Source organism: Callorhinus ursinus, unplaced genomic scaffold, assembly GCF_003265705.2.
Source record: "Callorhinus ursinus isolate GAN/ISIS: 27379988/994484 unplaced genomic scaffold, GSC_fseal_2.0 scaffold16, whole genome shotgun sequence".
In the NCBI taxonomy this organism is placed as follows: domain Eukaryota; kingdom Metazoa; phylum Chordata; class Mammalia; order Carnivora; family Otariidae; genus Callorhinus; species Callorhinus ursinus.
The window spans coordinates 30,535,034-30,555,386 of NW_027397078.1; the positions used below are offsets into that span (position 1 = coordinate 30,535,034).

General features: G+C 41.5%; 1 protein-coding gene across 1 annotated transcript in view; it reads right to left on the reverse strand.

Annotated features, from left to right (window-relative positions):
* Positions 1 to 13,423: 13,423 nt before the first annotated feature.
* REPS2 (RALBP1 associated Eps domain containing 2) overlaps positions 13,424 to 20,353 on the reverse strand; it is a 328,460-nt gene continuing 321,530 nt past the window's right edge. The window contains exon 20 of the mRNA XM_073902042.1: positions 13,424 to 13,507. The gene's annotated coding sequence lies outside the window, so the exon portion shown is untranslated. The remainder of the gene's footprint in view (positions 13,508 to 20,353) is intronic.

The window sequence follows — 20,353 nt, forward strand, 5'->3', positions numbered from 1 at the left end:
CTCTGGGCAACTGAGGCTCGACTCTGCTGGGGATCCTTTGATAAAGTATGTGGAACATGCCTCAGAATCATCCCACTAGAAGAGGGAGAGGTTGCAGCATTTATACTGATCCCTAGTCCTCATTGGTTACGGCTTCCCCCATGGATGTCAGCTTACCCACAATTCTGGGTTGCACCTACTTGTGGCAGAGAATGCTCACAGGAAAGAAATGGAGACTCGGGCTCTTAAGGTGGGAAGCTGCTAGCCTGCTGGAAACTGAGAAAGTGGTAGAATAAGATTCTAGTCCAGGCATGCCTGGCTCTAAAATCCATCTCCTAACCTGTCCATCATACTGTCTCAATAGCTCGGCCGTGTATGAATTATATCACTTGTCAAGTTCTTGCCTGGAAAATTCTTCCACGTAGAGCTCTAGGCAATGGTCAGTCAGACCTTGAGTTCTCATATCAGTTCTGGTTTGGGCTGTAATATGAGGCCAAGGTCCATGTTTTCTATGGATCCCCTGATACACCGTGGATGATTATGATCTTTGATCTACTTCATTTCACCATGCTCACAAGCAGGTATGTTGCATCAGCTTCTTGAGTTTGAGCCTGGAAAGGGCTGATAATTGGAAATCCTAAAGCAACCAGCTGCCACCTAGGGCAGGTCGTGGACATGTGTGGAAGCAGCCGCATAGTCCTTGGCTATCCCCAGGCCTTCCAGTCTTTGCATTCGTGTCATGTTCAAAATTACTAAGATACAAATTGTTACTAGGGAAAGAGCATGGGCTTTCACCAGATAGACCCAGATTTCAATCTGAGCTGTGCCATTTACCAGCTGAACAAACTTGAGAAGATCACTCGACCTGCCTGAATGTTACCTCATCTATCAACTGGGGCTCATAATACCGACAACCCTGAGGGTTGTTGTAGTGATTGGACAAGACAATGTGTATAAAGCAGACCGTGATACCACGCTTCGGGTGCAGCTAGTTTATTTGGGAGGTGCCGAGACGACTGGTCGGGAGGTAGGAGAAGTGAAGCGGGGGGGGGGCACCAATAAAGGGTGCATTGTTAAGCGGGCTGCCATGGTGAGCAATTGGAACCTCATCCTGCAGGAAAACTCTGGGAAACGGTGTAAAGCCCTCAGCTCAGAATTATCCCAAACAAAGGTTGAGGGGGCTGGGGTATTTTTTTTTTAATTTTTAATTTAGTTTTTAAAGGATTTTAGTTATTTATTTGAGAGAGAGAGGGAGCATGCCTGGGCACGAGAGAAAGCCGAGCAGGGGGAGGGAAAGGAGGCAGAAGGAGAGGGAGTAGCAGACCCTCCGCTGAGCAGGGAGTCCCATGTGGGGCTCGATCCCAGGACGCTGGGATCATGACCTGAGCTGAAGGCAGATGCTTAACCGACTGAGCCACCCAGGCGTCCCTATATAGCAATTCTCGAGAGTCATTAGTTGAGGGCTACTCCAGGAGGGTGTTAATTCCCCCATCTTTCCACAGTCATGGGGAGAGGAGGGGGCAGGAGTGAGCCCTCAGGCATGTACATGCGCATTGGCAGTTAGAAGTAGGCCAGAGCACCCTGAAAGGACCGTGGACCATAAGCAGGGCATCACAGCATCTGCTCTAAGTAGGCAGCCCATGCTAGGCACAGAGTTGCTGCTCCATATGTGGGCCCCACTCTCTTGCCCCTTCTGCCATTTTGCTGAATACAACATGTGAGACACTTGCCATTCTCTTCCTCTATATTCATGTTCTTATTTAATCCTTATGCTTCAAGCTAAGGCTCTTTGCTGCAGCACATTCACCCTTCCTCCCAGCCTATATTACTACCCCCTTCTACAAACTGTTTTTTGTTCAAGTCCCTCGTTTGAGCCATTATTCTTTGTTTCCCCCTCTCTGGCTACGATCAGCTTCTTTCCCAACTGTTCCATAGGCAGCCTTTGTGATATCTCAGAAGTCCCTTCTCCCATGACTTATGTTAGCAAAAGCATTTCCTTCTCTCCTGCTCCATAAAAGGAGTTACCCTTTCAAAATAAGTATTGAGAAGAGCAGTGCAGCCGGCACTGTGGATTGCCCAGCCAATGGCCCTTTGACCCTCTTCTTCTTCTTACCAAGAACACACAGATTCTTTTTTTCTTTTCATCATTTGAGAAGAAGCCATGTCTTTCAGAGGAAGCCAGGACCAAAGGAGAAATATTTTCTGGTCTAAGTCAATCAGGGCACTAGCCTTTCCCTTGCAAGTGACCAGTTCAGACATTGTCAGGTTAGGTGCTAGCCAATGAGATCTCGGGAATGCCCGATGCAGGTCTCTGGGAAGGTTTGCCTTACTCATACAAAGGGAACATTTTTGCTTTTGCTTCAGGACATTGTCACCTGCGTGTAACACCCAGAATTGCCCCAATCCTCTTGGAACCATGAGGGAAGTACAAGCGAATATTATAGAAGTCAAACTAGAGGCACCATGTCATTGACCCACTGACTCCATCAATCCTACAGCAAACCTATAGGATTGTTTAAGCCCATTTTAACTGAGTCATATGTCCCTCGCAACCAGAAGCATCCTGAAATGATATGAAAAAGTTTTTAGGCTTTAAAACTCGGTTTTTAGAAAATAATTACAAGAGAATGATTTTTAACGCACAGATGATCTGTTCACAAATGTTCTTAATGGCCCCTATATTTTCACTGGGCTTAGCCACATTCTCTAACATAGTGCCATTATGTATGTAAGGTCTATAAGAATCAACCTGAACAGACCGAGGAGGCCCTAAATGAGCCCATCTAGCCTTTAATTAATGCCACTCTTGAAAAGTCGGGTGGAAATTGAATTTTTCCTACATTGAAGAGCAAGCTAACTAAATTGAATAATGTTTTGGGAAGCATCCTGGATAACCTGAGGTAGTGGTAGCTTATGAATCACTTTAAACAATAAGATTTCCTTTAAATAAGCAAGCCCATGGCAAATCCTTTTGGGTTCAGAGGAATTCTTTTACAAAAGTATATATTCTCCCTGTGATGAAAGGTTCCTTAACTTGGGGTTTGCCTTCAGGGAATTTGTGAACCCCATGAAATTGTAAGCAGCATTCTGTGTCTATGTGTAAATGTGAATTTCTCTGGGGAGAAGGTTTAAAGCTTTCATTGGCTTCTGAAAGGAGTTTGTAACTACCCTCCTACCTCCAAAAAAAGGAGTTAAGAGCCCCTGCTAATGTAGGTGTTTTTCAAAGCCTGGATTTTCTTAAAGAAGCATATGCTTATATTTGAGGGCAATCTGACAAAGGGTTAACATAATATTTTGAGGAGTCAATGTTCATATCCAATTTGTGAATTCTCAGATGTCACACCAGATGTCCTTATTTTCATCAGGGCCCTTCGGCCCTGTGGGAAAACTACGTGACGGGGACTTTGGATCTACTTGCCGTGCACTACATTCTCAGGAGATGTGGTGATTGCTATAGTAATGGCCCCCAATTTTTTTTCATATGTCTCTGAATCCAGCCCTCGGACAGTCACCTCCCATACTGACTCTGAGGTTGGCCATGTGACTTCCTTTGGCCAAAGAAACAATGTGATTGTGACAGAAGCTTAGACTTGAAAAATATTCAAATATTGGAGATTTCCTTCTTTTACTGTTACTGGAGTCCCTGCCACTGTCTCCATATGAAGAAGCCTGGGCTAGCCCCATGAATGATGAGGAACATATGACCCAGTTTCCCACCTCATCCCAGCCTGCAGCCAGTCAATCCTCAGAAGCAGAACCATGTATGTGGGTGGCAGCAGACTGCAGGCCCATAAGTGAGTCCTGTTGAGAGAGCAGTAGAACCACCCAGCTGAGCCCAGCCCAAACTACCAACCCTGTAAGCTAAGTAAATAGCTTGTTGCCACTAAGTTTGGGGATGGTTTTGTTAAGCAGCAAAACTAACTGATACAGGAGGGAAGGGGAGAGCTGTTCTTCCCAGGCAGCAGCCTCAGTTGTGGGTGAGCATGGTGGAAATGGCAAGGAAGGGGACCAGAGCTGCTGTGACATCTCCATAGGCAGGCTCAGTGGCAGCCCCTAAGGTGGTAGTTAGTGGGCCAGTCTGAGTAGGATGGGGGCCAGTGAGCAGAGAGGAGAGACGATCTCTAGACTCGGTCTTCACTGACCCTGGCCTAGCTGGAGTTATCTGGGCCCCAGAAAGAAGAGACCTACTGGGCTCCTTCCTTCAGGCCCTCTATCTCCCACCAAAAGAGGGCCTGGAAAGTGGAAGTTAGAAAAGGGTTTTTAAGGGTTACTCAGGCCCTTGTTTTTTCCCATGCTTGGTGAAATGAGATGGCAATGAGATGGCAAAATGATCTGGCAAAATGAGAGTCACAGGAGATTAAGCAGGAGATAAGAACATCAGGAGCTGAGTGTCAGAAAAGGGGAATGGGACTCAAAGAACAAAGGAGAAGAAAAAATATGAGAGAAAAAAAACAAAGAAGAGATGTCAACTATCCCCCAGATCTGATCAGAAAGAGCAAGAAGGCAAACAAAGCATTATTATTTTCAGGTGCTTACATATCCAATAAGCTGTGTAACCCTCCTAACTATCCTGGGAAACTGAGGCTCACATAGGCTATGTGAAGTGCTCTAAGATTACAGTGACCCAAAGTGGCAGAACCAGGACCTGAGCCAGTACTTGCCCCACTAAGAAAAGAAGGCTTGATGTGGAAAACGATAATAGACAACACTTTTGGGGTGCTTACTGCATGCCACACATTATTCTAAGTACTTTACCTGGTTAATGAGTTTGACACTCAGGGCAGCTAGGTGCCACGATGCTCATCATCCCCATTTCACAGAGGAGGAAACAAAGATACAAAGAGGCTAAGTAACTTGGCCAAGATTACTTAGCTAGTAAGTGGTGACACACGGACGGGAACCCACACCGTCCGGCTCCGGACTCGGCACTTTTAGCAACTACACTGTATTGCCTCTCAGAATGCTACCAGATTCCAAACCCACTGCTGTCGCTGCCATTCCTGGGGCTCCCAAGTGGCCCAGGGAGGGGCTCGTGGTACCCAGACAGGCGCCAGATGAGATGAGGACTGATCACAATGTGGAGATCTGTGAAGGCAGAAAACTTCACAAGGGGTTCAAATGAAACCTCCCGCATTTTAGATAGAAGCGAGAAGGCTGGGGACAAGGCCTGGCTGCTTTCTGCTCTTCCCAGAGCCCAGCACACCCCTGGGGTACAAACGCACAGAGCATGGGATCTGAAGTGCAGCTGAGTGCACTGAACTGCATGGGAAAAAGCCAGGAATGGCTTCTTCTCATTTTGATGTCTGGGCCTTTGGAAGCTGGAAAGAGACTTTGCTGCGAACTGTTTGAAGAAAGAATAAGGGCCTGCATGGGGGAAGATGAGGGCAGAGAGACAATACTGGAAAGACAGGCAGAGGGGAAGGGAGCCATCAAAGAGGAGGTGCTCGCTGGGGGATGGGTGTTTCTGTATTACTGACTGCGTAGCTCGTAAATTTATTTTAAGTCCACTGGGATCCACAGGTGTATCCCAGGTGTACCCAGCATGAGTCTGTTTCAGAACGTGATTCCCTAGAAGTCTCCTGCAATTTAGATCTTGGCCAATAATCGCAGAAGAAAGGGTGGAAGATTTTAGAAAGTAAAATTTCATTCAGCAATCTGTTTAGTTTTTGAAGTTCCTCCCAATCTCCACTAGCCTTCCTCTTTTCTTCACTAACACATTTAAGGCACCGCAAGGCCAGACACATCAGCAGTAAGTTCAGCATGGAGACTCATTTTTAAAAAGAAGAAAAAGAAAAGAGGAAAGAAAAGGCTTTGGTGATGGTGGCAATGCTCATTTTTGTGGTATGAATCCAATTGGAATAAGGAGACCATGGCTTTGGCAACGTGGGAAATCATTTTGTCTTTTTTTTTTTTTCTTTTTGCTGGAAATCTCTGGATCTCTGGGCTTCAGGGGGTTTCAGCATCAAATCATCCAGCCCCATTCCACACATAACAGAAGAAAAGGAATGTGAAGTCCTTGATTTCTTTTCCTCCGTGGTTTGAAGTGTTTCTAGGGAGAGTGTTAACACTCCCGAGAACCCTAAGGTGTGTATTTAAATTTCTGAGATGGAAGTTAAAGGTAAGGAGAGAACACAAGGTTTCCAAAGGGAGAATTCCAGAAGAAGTAACCATGGAAACCGTTCCAAGGTCTTCAGAGTAGTGTCACATTGAGCAGAGAGACAGCAAGCCCCATTAGTGGGAAACGAAACCCTAAAGCAGAGAAGCTAAGCAAAGGAGTGAAATGAATTGAAAATGAATGAAGCCATTTTTAATAACCAAGTAAATCAGACTCAGTAAGCAGTGAAAATCAAGGTAGCAGAAATCATCTGCCTCTGTAAATGAAAGATGAAAACAGAGGTATGCTTTTAGGAGCTCTTCTTCCTGTGGGCTGTATTCCAATCGTATGCATAACCCTGGGCTTTTCAAGCGTACCAGTGGCAGATTTCAAGACTTTATACATTCTCATACATTTATTCATCAGCTCACTCTTTCATTCAACAGCTGTTATAAGGTACCTGATGCCACATTTATTCACCCATTCATTCAATATTTATTGAGTACCTACTATGTGCCAGATACTCTACTAGGTACTAAAGATATTACAGTAAACAAGACAGCTATATTACCTGTCTTTACAGAGCTTACCATCTAGGTTACACTGTGCTCGGCAATATGAAGGATTCAGAGAAGCAAAAAACTGAGTTTGCTAACCTCAAGGAACCCACAGTTTCCTTAGGAGAAAAAAATACAAGCATAGTAAAAATTAAATATTTATACAAGAGCTAGATCAGAATTCCAGGCAAGAATACAAGCAATGTCACAGGCAATATATTTCCATTTTCCCATTTCATCACTGCCCAAGCTCATTCCCAACTTTGTCTCCAGCTACTTAATACATTGTGAAGTTCCTTTGTGAGGCGAATCCTTAAAGAGATGAATATCTTTTTTTTAATGTTTCAGGTTTTTATTTAAATTCTAGTTAGCAAACATATAGTGTAATACTGGTTTCAGGAGTAGAATTTAGTGATTCATCACTTACATATAATACCCAGTGCTCATTACAGCAAGTGCCCTCCTTAATCCCCGTCACCCGTTCAGCCCATTCCCTGCCCACCTCCCCTCCAGCAACCCTCAGTTTGTTCTCTATCATTAAGAATCTCTTATGGTTTGCCCCCCTCTCTCTTTTTTTCCCCTTCCTCTATGTTCATCTGTTTTGTTTCTTAAATTCCACATATGAGTGAAATCATATGGTATTTGTCTTTCTCTGACTGACTTATTTCACTTGGCATAATACACTCTAGCTCCATCCATGTCCTTGCAAATGGCAAGATTTTATTCTTTTTTTTTTAAAGATTTTATTTATTTATTTGAGAGAGAGAGAGAATGAGAGATAGAGAGCACGAGAGGGAAGAGGGTCAGAGGGAGACAGACTCCCCGCTGAGCAGGGAGCCCGATGTGGGACTCGATCCCGGGACTCCAGGATCATGACCTGAGCCGAAGGCAGTCGCTTAACCAACTGAGCCACCCAGGCGCCCAAGATTTTATTCTTTTTGATGGCTGAGTAATATTCCATTGTATAGATATACCACTTCTTCTTTATCCATTCATCAATTGAGGGACATTTGGGCTCTCTCTATAGTTTGGTTATTGTTGATAATGCTGCTGTAAACATCGGGGTGCATGTGCCCCTTCACATCTGTATTTTTATATCCTTTGGGTAAATACCTAGTAGTGCAATTGCTCGGTCATAGGGTAGTTCTGTTTTCAACTTTCTGAGGAACCTCCATACTGTTCCCCAGAGTGGCTGCACCAGTTTGCATTCCCACCAACAGCGTAGGAGGGTTCCCCTTTCTCCGCATCCGCGCCAACATCTGTCATTTCCTGACTTGTTCATTTTAGCCATCCTGACAGGTGTGAGGTGGTATCTCACTGTGGTTTTGATTTGCATTTCCCTGATGATCAGTGATGTTGAGCATCTTCTCATGTGTCTGTTAGCCATCTGGACATCTTCTTTGGAAAAGTGTCTATTCATGTCTTCTGCCCTTTTCTTAAATGGGTTATTTGTTTTTTGGGTGTTGAGTTTGATAAGTTCTTTATAGATTCTGGATACTAACCTTTTATCTGATATGCCATTTACAGATATCTTCTCCCATTCTGTAAGTTGCCTTTTAGTTTTGTTGGTTGTTTCCTTCACTGTGCAGAAACTTTTTATGTTGATGAAGTCCCAATAGTTCATTTTTGCTTTTGTTTCCCTTGCCTCGGGAAGCATGTCTAATAAAAAGTTGCTAGGGCCGAGGTCCAAGAGGTTGCTGCCTGTGTTCTCCTCTAGGATTTTGATGGTTTCCTGTCTCACATTTAGGTCTTTCACCCATTTTGAATTATTTTTGTGTATGGTGTAAGAAAGTGGTCCAGTTTCATTCTTTTGCATGTTGCTGTCTGGTTTTCACACCATTTGTTGAAGAGACTGTCTTTTTTCCATCAGATAGTCTTTCCTGTTTTGTCAAAGATTATTTGACCATATGGTTGTGGGACCATTTCTGGGTTCTCTATTCTGTTCCATTGATCTGTGTGTCTGTTTTCGTGCCAGTACCATATTGACTTGATGACTACAGGTTCGTAATAGAGCTTGAAGTCCAGAATCATGATGCCTCCAGTTTTGTTTTTTCTTTTTCAGGATTGCTTTGGCTATTCGGGGTCTTTTGTGGTTCCATACAAATTTTAGGATTGCTTGTTCCAGCTCTGTAAAAAATGCTGGTGGTATTTTGATAGGGATTGCATTAAATGTGTAGATTGCCTTGGGTAGTATAGACATTTTAACAATATTTATTCTTCCAATCCATGAGCATGGAATGTTTTTCCATTTCGTTGTGTCATGTTCAATTTCTTTCATATGTGTTCTACTATAGTTTTCAGAGTACAGATCTTTCACTTCTTTGGTTAGGTTTATTCCTAGGTATCATGGTTTTTGGTAGAACTGTAAATGGGATTAATTCCTTGATTTCTCTTTCTGCTGCTTCATTATTGGGGTGCAGAAATGCAACAGCTTTCTGTATGTTGATTTTGTATCCTGCAACTTTACTGAATTTGTGTATCAGTTCTAGCAATTTTTTTGTGGAGTCTTTCAGGTTTTCTACATAGATTATCATGTCATGTGTGAACAGTGAAAGTCTGACTTCTTCTTTGCAGATTTGGGTGAGTTGTATTTCTTTTTGTTGTCTGATTGCTGAGGCTAGGACTTCTACTACTATGTTAAATAACAATGGTGAGAGTGGATATCCATGGCTTGTTCCTGACCATAGAGGAAAAGCTCTCAGTTTTTCCCCATTGAGGATGATATTAGCTGTGGGTCTTTCATATATGACCTTTATGATGTTAAGGTATGTTCCCTCTACCCCTACTTTGTTGAGGGTTTTTATCAACAATGGATGCTGTACTTTGTCAAATGCTTTTTCTGCATCTCTTGAGAGGATCATATGGTTTTTATCCTTTCTTTTATTAATGTGGTATATCACATTGATTTGTGAATATTAAACCATCCTAGCAGCCCAGGAATAAATCCCACTTGATTGTAGTAAATAATTCTTTTAATGTAGTGTTGGGTTCAATATGCTAGTATCTTGTTGAGAATTTTTGCATCCATGTTCATCAGGGATAGTGGCCTGTAATTCTTTTTAGTGGGGTGTTTGTCTGGTTTTGGGATCAAGGTAATGCTGGCCTTGTAGAATGAGTTTGGAAGTTTTCCTTCCATTTCTATTTTTTGGAACAGTTTGAGAAGAATAGGTATTAACTCTTCTTTAAATGTTTGGTAGAAGCCATCTGGCCCTGGACTTCTGTTTGTTGGGAGATTGTTGATTACTGATTCAATTTCCTTGCTGGTTATTGGTCTGTTCAAATTTTCTATTTCTTCCTGTTTTAGTTTTGGCATTTTATATGTTTCTAGGAATTTATCCATTTCTTCCAGATTGCCCAATTTGTTGGCATATAATTTCTCATCATATTCTCTTATAATTGTTTGTATTTGTGTGGTGTTGGTTGTGATCTCTCCTTTCTCATTCATGATTTTACTCTTTGGTTCCTTTCTCTTTTTGCTAAGTCTGGCTAGGGGGTTGTCAATTTTATTAATTCTTTCAAAGAACCAGCTCCTAATTTCATTGATCTGTTCTGCTGTGTTTGTTTGTTTGTTTGTTTGTTTCTGTATCATTTATTTCTGCTCTAATCTTTATTATATCCCTTCTGCGGGCTTTAGGCTTCATCTGCTGTTCCTTTTCTAGCTCCTGTAGGTGTAGTGTAAGGGTTAGGTTGTGTTATTTGAGATTTTTCTTGCTTCTTGAGGGAAGCCTGTATTGCTATATACTTCCAAAGAGGTGAATATCTTGAAGTAAATCCACCCAATGCCTGTCTACATTTCATTCATCCCTTAATTCATATCTCCAAAGACAATATGGTATGTAAGTGACCTTATCAATTTACCTGATGGAGTGGTAGGGTGAGAAGAAATAGATTTTGAGTATAGCTACTTTGAGGGCACTGTAAATGGCTGGTCTGCTTTGAAACATGACCCTGAGCCAGCTCTCAGCCTTTAGGGACTACCGAAGGAGTCTTCACTCTCACCTTTCAGGTTGGGCCAGTACTAGACAACTCTGCAGTATTCAGAACAAAACCTTAGGTTCCTGCCTTCTAGAAGACCAGGAAAATGTGTGAGTCTTATGAGAAGAGAAAAAATGGAATATGGGTATCAACCTTGACCATGAATCCACACTGGTGACCATGTGAAAATGGGGTAAAGTCAGTGCAGGTGGAAGGTAGCCTTGCCCTCCTTCCTCTCATCTGGCACTTGGCATGGTCCCCTCCCCTTTTTGAATGACACAAGATGACTCATTCCACTTGGGAAGACCACTGTGCTTACTCCAAGAAAGTGACCACTGGGTTGTAGAAGAGAGACTTTTTTGAATCTTTGGCTATATAATTATCAAGATGAGCCTGTGGGAAAAGCTATGTGACACATGAGGGAGATAATTTGGGGAAAGAATATTCCCATGGGATGTGTTTCTATTTTGTCTCTAGTTTACTTATCATTGGCAGAGAAACAGAACTTAGTGAACAAAATAAAACCATGTTCATGGTTTATTATTCCTTGGCCTATCATGGATCCAAGGATGGCTAAACTTGAAAAAAATAGGGGTGGGGGTGTGAGTTCCAAAAGTAAATGGCAAGGCAGATTGACAGACTCTTATCAGGCAAAACTGTGGCCGTCTTGATGAAGAAAGCATGCAGACTCCAGTTCATTTCAATCTCCTTAAATTTCTCAATGAATCAAAATCATTTTCACTTCATTGAGTTTCGGTGGTAATTGGGTGATGAGCTACTCATTTGTCAGAATTTTCTAATTAGAATGGAAAGAAAAAGAATCTTCAACATTGCTTGTCTTGTTTGCCTTCCTCTAAGGCAGAGGTCATAAATGTATGTAGTTGGCTACCTTAATCATGGTTTTTTGTTTTTGTTTTTACTTTACTTGGTAGAGGGAAGTCATGAAATAAGGGCTTCAGTTCTGACCGAGGCTCACAATTTTATACCTGCCTAATTCTTACCATTCCAAAACTTAACAGCTTAAAACAATAATCACTTATTAGCTTATGATTCTGTGGGCCAGCAATTTGGCCTGGGATCAGCTGGACAGTTCTTCCGGTGGTCTCACCTGGACTTATGCATCCAACTGCAGTCAGCTGGAAGATTGACTAGAGTCTGGTCAGTCGAGGGTGGCCTCACTCACGTGTCTGATGGTTGGTGCTGGCTATTGGTTGGGACAATGTGGATAATTGGGCAACATAGCTTCAGCAGGCCAGCTGAAGCTTAGTCACATAATAGGGTTCTCAGGGTTCCCAGGAGCAGCAAGAGAGGATAAGCCCAGTGCAGAAGCGTGTCTTAAGTCTGTTTCCATCATGCTTTCTTTGTTTTTTTTTCTTTCAAAAATTTTATTTATTTATTTGACCAGAGAGAGACACAGCGAGAGAGGGAACACAAGCAGAGGGAGTGGGAGAGGGAGAAGCAGGCTTCCCGCTGAGCAGGGAGCCCGATGTGGGGATCGATCTCAGGATTCTGGGATCATGACCCGAGCCGAAGGGAGACGCTTAACGACTGAGCCACCCAGGTGCCCCCCCATCATGCTTTCTAATACCCCACTGGTTAAAGCAAGTCACATGGTCAAAACCAGATTCAAGGGATGGAGAAATAGATTCCATATCATGACGGGAATTATTGCAAAGTCACATTATGGGGGGGGGTGCATGCAGAGAGGACAGGAGTTATTGTGGCCACTTTTGCAAATCATCTATCATACCCCTGCTGCCATTTGAGATAGCAGCCCATGCAAGGACTCTTTGGCATCTGGCAGGCCATGTTACAGGCTTGGTTGGACTCCATGTTTCATGTTTTTCCTGTGGTAAAATGAAATGGTTTTGAGGAAACAAAGGAAAAGATGTGAAGTGTTCAAAGTTGCCAGAGGGTATTGTTTCAATTACATTTCCATATCTCTACAAGAACAAAATCACACACATATGTATATTTGATATATGTGTATATATACACACATACTATGTTCTTTTGGTAACTATGCATGCGAGTACAGAGTCTGGGCATCTTTTTTTTTTGGTCAACGCAATGTTGATCATGTCTAGTCAAGTAAATGAATAATCTCAATCTTGACTTACTCATTTGATAGAAAGCTTTCACATCAATTTATAAACTGATCCATATAATCTCCTATAAAATACACACACAATCATTACAATCTCAAGCTAAACAATAAATATTTAGAAGTGATGAGATTTTCTTTTTACTTTCTTACTTTTATGACATCATTTTGTGTAAGGAGCACATGCTGGAGATTACAAAAATGATAGTGATGTGGGTGTGAGAGGTATTATATAATTTATCCAGGTAGGACTACTATACATAGTATATATACTTAAACTGTATTTAACCTACAGGGACATAAAGTAATGGCTGAACATGTATTTCAACTGTTTCATCAACTTTATCATGGAAAGCAAACAAAGGAATTATACAGCCCCTGTATCAATCAGGGTTTGGTCTGAAAATCAGAAACTAGGTATTTGAAGAAGAAAAAGATTTAATTCAGAAAATTAGATGCTTACAAAATCACTGGAGGGGCTCAGGAATGAAGGTCAGGAAAAGCTGCCCCTGGCTTTTAAGAAATGAGGAACTTGCAGGAATTGCAGAAAGCTGCCATCAATGGTCTCAGCTGCCTGCCTCACTGAACTGGGTAATTGACAAGAGAATGCCTGGAAGCTGCTGAAAAGCCTCACATCTAGCGACTGGCGAAGCCCACACACCTTCCTGCTGCTGTCTTAATGGCCTCTGATTCTCTTCTGCTTTTCAAATCTTGCAAAGGAGCCTCTTACTGGAAGACTCTATCCTGGAAGCTGGCTGGCAAGAGTTTCTAGGAGATGTAGCTTCTAGGCTTCTAACCCTGCAGTAGAAGGGAGATCATAAAAAGGAATGGGGATGAATCCTTGTCAAAATTAAACCATCCAGCAGAGACCGCCCCCCCACAACTCCTTTTAACCTCATAGCATCTATGGTTCTAAGACTGTGACCCTATATTGTACAAATACATTGTAACAAAATGCCACCAATCTATACATACTAGTTTCGTGATCTTTTTTCCTAACCTGAATTTACTGATGTATCCATACAACTACCAAACCCATAAACTGATGATTTTTGTGGCAATGATACATTTCTTTAATATATTTAAGCACCCTTGAGCTCTTACACAGGCAGCTTTCGAATATTTTTCCTCTGTTATAAAAGATGGCTACTTTATACAAATAGCTATTGTTTCCCTTTTTGAGTTAATTTCTCAAGTGTTATTCCCCAAATGAATTAATGAGTCAAAATGCATAATCAGTTCCTTAAAAAATACTGTCTTGTTAAACTAATGTAGAATAGTAAATTGTACTAACAAACATTATGCAGTGTAATCTTACACCATATGGCATTAATCAATCTGTTACTAGCTTTTGTTTTCTTCCGGGTATATAAGGGATTAAAAAGTACAGCTTCTCACCAAGACATCTGGCTTCAAAACAATTTAAGTCAAAAAGAAATATATATTTTTTTTGCTTTCTCACCATTCTTCCCTGACTCTTACAATCCCATTCTCGGAATTTCTGGCTAATCCTTCCCCAGAAGTCCACCTGCCAAACTTTTGATTACGCCTAGCCTACCATAATTTATCCAGTTGTAACCCCATGTTGAACTTCGTATCACAGAATGGGGAGGGTCTCTGGACACAGTATAGGCCACAACTCAGGGGTCCCTGAGGGGCCCTGGGAGTCAGCCCACACCCCAAATTGGCTTTTTGCCTGAATGTGGGCCAGCCCTCCCTACTCCCAAAACCTCTCGGGGGAGTGATGAGGTCACCACCACATCTCAACTTCTCCATGGAGCTCTCTTTCCTTCAACTCTTGATATCTTCAACCACTCTGCTTGACTGCTCTCTCCTAGCTCTTCAGAAGGTCAAGACTGTGGCCATGATTCAAAGCTATCCTCGAAGGCCACCTCCTCTAAGAGACCTCCCTGATTTCCCCAATAAAAGAGATCTCACTGCAGAACTTCCATGACACCATCTGTACTAGTTTATATATAACTTTAATTCTTTTCTCATTTGTGAAGTGATCTGTGCTCACTGTAGAAAAGTTGAGAAATATGGAACAGATTAAAGAAAAACATCACTCATTCCCCCAACACAGAGAGATAATCATTGTTAACATTTTCCCATGTTATCCCGTTAGCCTTTCTGATGATTTTTTTAAAAAAAACATAATTGAGAGCATACCATGGATACAGTTTTTTCTTAACATTTTATCATGAGCATATTTTCATATTGTTCATTTTTTGATGTCTCATTTCAACATGAACATAAATTTCATTGTGCAGATGTACTATAATTAATTCTCAGTTCTTCAATATCTGGGTTGTTTCCAATTTTATACTATTATACATAATGCTACAATAAACACCCTTAAAAATAAATCTTTGTCTACATGTCTGACTATTTCCTTAAGATAGGTTTCTAGAAGTGGGAGTGCTGTAGCGAATTCAACAATGCTTTTATTTCGGAATTAGAAAAAGTAAAGGATCCTCTCCCGAGAATAATGCAATCAAACATATAACTACACTTTTGCATACACTTTTAGGAAAGTTACCTGAAGCTCATGTGTGGATTTCCTAGGAGGCCAAGGATTCCCTAGGTTGAATATATTTGAATTACTAGTTCATAGATATGAAAAAATTTAAAGATATTGATAAATATTCCTAATTTTTCTCCAGAAACATCTTCTGTCCCACTTTTATGGTATAGATACTACTTTATACCTTTTACCATTGTTATTTATGTCTTATCACCTCTACTAGACTACAAGCTCTTAGAGGAAAGGGTCACGTCTGATTTGTCTCTGAATTTTCCACAGGACCAAGAAGAGTACCTAACCCACAACAGATGCTCAGCAAAGGGTCAGTGAATCAACAACTCAATTTCAAAGTCAGCGAGTCCAAGGAAAAGAAAGTTCCAAGTTTAATCATCTGGAAAGTAATTTGGAGTGTGCTTCATACTCATGATGAATGCCATCAGGAGATGGTCACTGGAGCCTTTACCAAGCCTGGTAAGCAGAATGGGCATGCCACTTTGGATAGCTAGAGGGAAAACACTGCAGACAGATCTTCAGATTTCAAAGCAAGTGCCAAAATGCTCCATTCTCTGCAGTGTGGAGGGTGGTTATTGCCTGTCCTCTGAGATACTGAGGACTCTGCACCAGCAACTGGCCACCAGTTGCTTGCCAGTGAAGTATTTTTAAGAACCAATGACCTATTAACTGTGTAATTAAAATTTTATATCAGTCGTATTACCAACCTCAGTTATCTCTTTGCATAACACACACTTTCCGAGCGACATGGTTAAGGGAACAGATACCTTGTGGCAGACACGCTGAGTGGCCAGTCCAATAACCACCCCCCTTTTCTGTGAGAAGATACTTACTCTAATTTGGTTTGGGTTGGCAGTGTGCCCAGGCTTAAAGGGTGACTATGATAAATGAGAAACCGATTGAGACAATTCCATTCCCCCTTTCCAGGTACAGACTTAACTCACATAATGATTGTACAGTTAATGACTTTTTGTCATGATGGCTCTTGAAAAGTTGTACCACTTTTTGAACAAGGACTCCCTTTTCCCCCCAATACATTGACTTTTTCACCCCCAAAACACACCAAACAAATATGCTCTGAGAGGCGATACGACATCATTTCAGTTTCAGGCTAAGTGACACTCACCAATTTTACTCAACCCACATTTACTAGTCGGAGCGGATCATATGGAACAAATTTGAATTGAGCATCACGCTTGAATGAGTCCACAACGTCCGGCTTTGCATATGGACACCAAGTGCGAATGGTGAGGAGGTATCACCTACATCTCTGTAGTCTCTGTGCGTGTGCCATTTCACACGTTTCCAAACACTCTCCTGTTTATCTTTTATTTTGTCCTAGAGGCAATATCTAGGCTATAACTTTATATTTAAATGCAGTTAGAGTACAAAATAACCATGAACCTTCTTTCCAAAGTTGGAAAGCTGGTAAAACAAGTGGTGTAGACAAAAAAAAAAAAAAAATCACCTTCCAAAGCATGACTCCCTCACCCTCTTGGCCACCATTCCTATCAAGTCTACTCTTTCTACATTACCTTTTGTGTACAAACTGTATGTACTTTCAAATTGTGCTTCATTTCCTATGTAAACTTGTTTTCATTCTTCACTTGATATATTTTCCTATCTGTGAAAATTATTTAGGTATCTGGGATTGGGACAGAACATAATGTAGATTTTCCCATTAAAATTAATGAACTTTTTAAAAATTAACACCTTTCAACTTTAGTGGCAGGGCTTTCAAGAATGAATTAAAGCCTTTCAGTGAGGGACTGGGGGACTCACTTCTCAATCCCCCTTGTAGCTAGGGATAGAAATGAGAGTCACTTCCAGCCAAAGAGAGGTCAAGTCTCCTGGGAAAGGTTCTTCTCCCCATTAGAAGGAGAACAGTTTTCTCTATTCTTCATCTTCCTACCCTGAATTTTGCAGTATTTTACAGAGTGGTTCGCATAGGGCTATGGCAGCCTTCATGTGCACTTGAGGGAGAAAACGACCCGAGAATCACACAATGTCAACCCAGTACCCTGACCTGGTAGAGTTAAAGAAACAGTCCCAGAACCATTCACCGAAGACATTTGTGTGTAAAGCAGACTTTACTTAAGGATTGAGTTTATATCACAATGAAGCCAAACAACTCAAAATCGACTATCAGACATTTTTATCTTTATAAAATATTTAGGCTACCCCTCCATGTTCTTTAGACATGATACTTATCTTCTAAAACTCCTTGCTTACCCAGTTTGGGGGTCATCATCTCAAGGCCTCCCTGAGAGTCCTACTCCCTCACCATGTGACACAAAGTCTTGTGGTGTTCTACACCCCTACCCACGTGGGCAGCCACTTCTGCACATCATTATTCTAGATTTTGTTACAAATAAAGGCCAAATACTCCACTGGCAGAGGTTTTGAACTATCCATCCTTGCCTCCTCCCTCATTCTACAGTCCCTGCGATGAAGGGAGCAGAGATTTAGTTCAGTGCAGTGAATTATGGCACTACTTTAGAAGGCAGAGGTGGATACAATCAGTTTGGATTTTAAGTAGTAATTTTTTCAGTTTCAAAATGTTAGGGTTGGGAAAGACATCGTGCTTGTGTATTTGAAAGAGCATAGGACTGGAACTTGGAAGACCGACACTGCAATCTAACTGAGCTATCTATAAGCATCTCAGGGTCCTAATGGCCTTAAATGTGAAAACATGGGAAAGGTACACACTAAAGAATATCTGAGGTCCTATCCTGCTTTAGCAGTTTCTACATGAGGAATCTGGGGCTCAGAAGCCAGGTGACATCATATTCAACTTACCACATGTGATCAGGCCCCTTTCAGTTTTTATTTCTGAGGCTTGATTTATCAAGGTTAACTGTATATTTAATATTTGTTCATATGCTCTATTTCCTTCTCTTCCAAAGTTATACTGATCTTAGTACCAACACTGCAGGCAAAAGGAGGAAATGACAGGTTATGAATTAAACTGAGTGAACAGATATACTTACACATCAGGGGAAAGTATGTACAGAGCTGCTCGTTGTGGCTTTATTTGTAATAGCAGGAGAGTAGAAACAACATAAATGTCCATCACTAGAAGACTGGTTTACCAAATTATGCCATTTTCCTAAGATAGAATACTAGGCAACCATTAAAAAGAATGAGACAGATCTTCATGTACTGATATGAAAGGTGCTCCAAGATAGACAGACATCCAGACATCTATGGCTTTGTCTATGTATATTGCACATATATTTATAGGGGCGTGTGTTATGGTGCTCAATAACATGTATATTATGCTGTCATTAATGAAAAAAATAAATATATTTGCTTGCCTATATACAGAGTATTTCTGGAAGTATATGCAAAACAAATGGTAATAGTGGTTGCCTTCTGGGATGGGAAATAAGAATCTGGGGGATAAAAATAGGAAGGAAACTTATGCTTTATTGAATGTTTATTTTTGCATCTTTTAAACTGTACTATGCGCATGCATTGTCTGTTGAAATATAAGTTAAATCTTTTTTTTTAAAGATTAAACAATCTTTTAAAGAGAACTACAGAGTTAAATGGGGTGTGGGCATTAATGGTGGGTTTCAATTGTCCACACTTTTCCTATTCTAAACTGCTAACAGTCCTCTATGTCTACCTAGGCCTAGATTAGATTCTGTGACCTAAAGCTGTGATGATGAGTGGAATCCTGCTTTGGAACCCTGCCCGAGTCTCACCTTTCCCACAGGCACTCATCAGACCCTGGGTACTGACTTTTGAGCTCATTAGAGAGGAGCCTGCATTCCCTCCTTGGGACCAGCAGCCATCATTGGGCAATTGCTCCTGGATATCTCTGACTTCTCCTGGCCTAAGTGAGAAGCAGCCCTGGATTCATGGCAGCAAGGGCATGGGTATTGGAGTCAGACAGACCTGGGCTGGATCACTAGATCCACCTCATAATAGTCAAATGTTAACTTATGTTTCCAAGCCTCTAGCTCCTCGTCTACACAACAAGATGATGGCTACCTCTTCACAAGGTTGCTGTGACACTTGAATGACTTTAGCAACATGCACGCTTGGGGCCAAATAAACATCTACCCTTCTTCTCCCTACCTCTTCACTTGCTTCACTGTCACCCATTCATCATCACCCTCCTCTGTTTTCATACTGGTCTCCCAGTTGGTGTCTCCTGAATAGTTTTTCTAGAACGGTGGTTTTCAACCAGAAGCTACTGTGCTTCTAGGGGCCATTTGACAATGTCTGGAGGCATTTTGTCACAATGGGAGGAGGGCTGCCACTGGCATCTGTGAGTTGAGACCAGGAATGCTGTTCAACATCCTTCAAGGCACAGGATAACAAAGAAATACCCAATCCAAACTGCCAATAGTACTGAGGTGGAGAAATCCTGTTTTAAACGTTTTTATAAAGCTCAATGGCAGCATGTTTGTATAAATTGGCAGGATGCTGCATTTAAGAAAATAATTTGATTTTAGAATATCCTATAAACAAGTTCAATAAGGAATATTTCAGCAGTTTCCACCATTGTTCTGTGGTCAAGAACATGAGTCTACCTTTATGCAAAGGAGAATGGAAAATTGGAGGGAAATAATTGCTACATCTTTTATTCCAGCAACTTGAGAAACTTGCCTATGCCCTCTAAGACTATGAACTGGGGTAGCTTTGTATCACTTATCTATTGTTGTATAGCAAACCACTCAAAATGTAGGGACAACAACCAGAATATAGTTTACATTCTGCTGGGCACTTCTCTGATTTGTGCCAGACTCTGCTAATTTTGCTTAGCTCAGATCAGAAAAACCACTCATATGGGCCCAGTCCAAATTGCTGACCTGCAGAATCAGGTCCTGCAGGTTCCTGTTTTAACTGCTAGATTTTGGATTTGTTTGTTATGCAGCAGAAGCTAACTCCTACAATGAGCATTGGGAGCTTTTAAGTCAGTTTGGGGCTCTTGGCAATAATGCTGCTATGAACATTCTTGTACACAACTTGTCCATATGTGCATGCAGCTCTGTGGAGCATAGGAGTGAAAATGCTTGTAGATCAGCTTCACTCTTAAAGTACCAAATTACACACACACACACACACACACACACACACACACACACACACACACA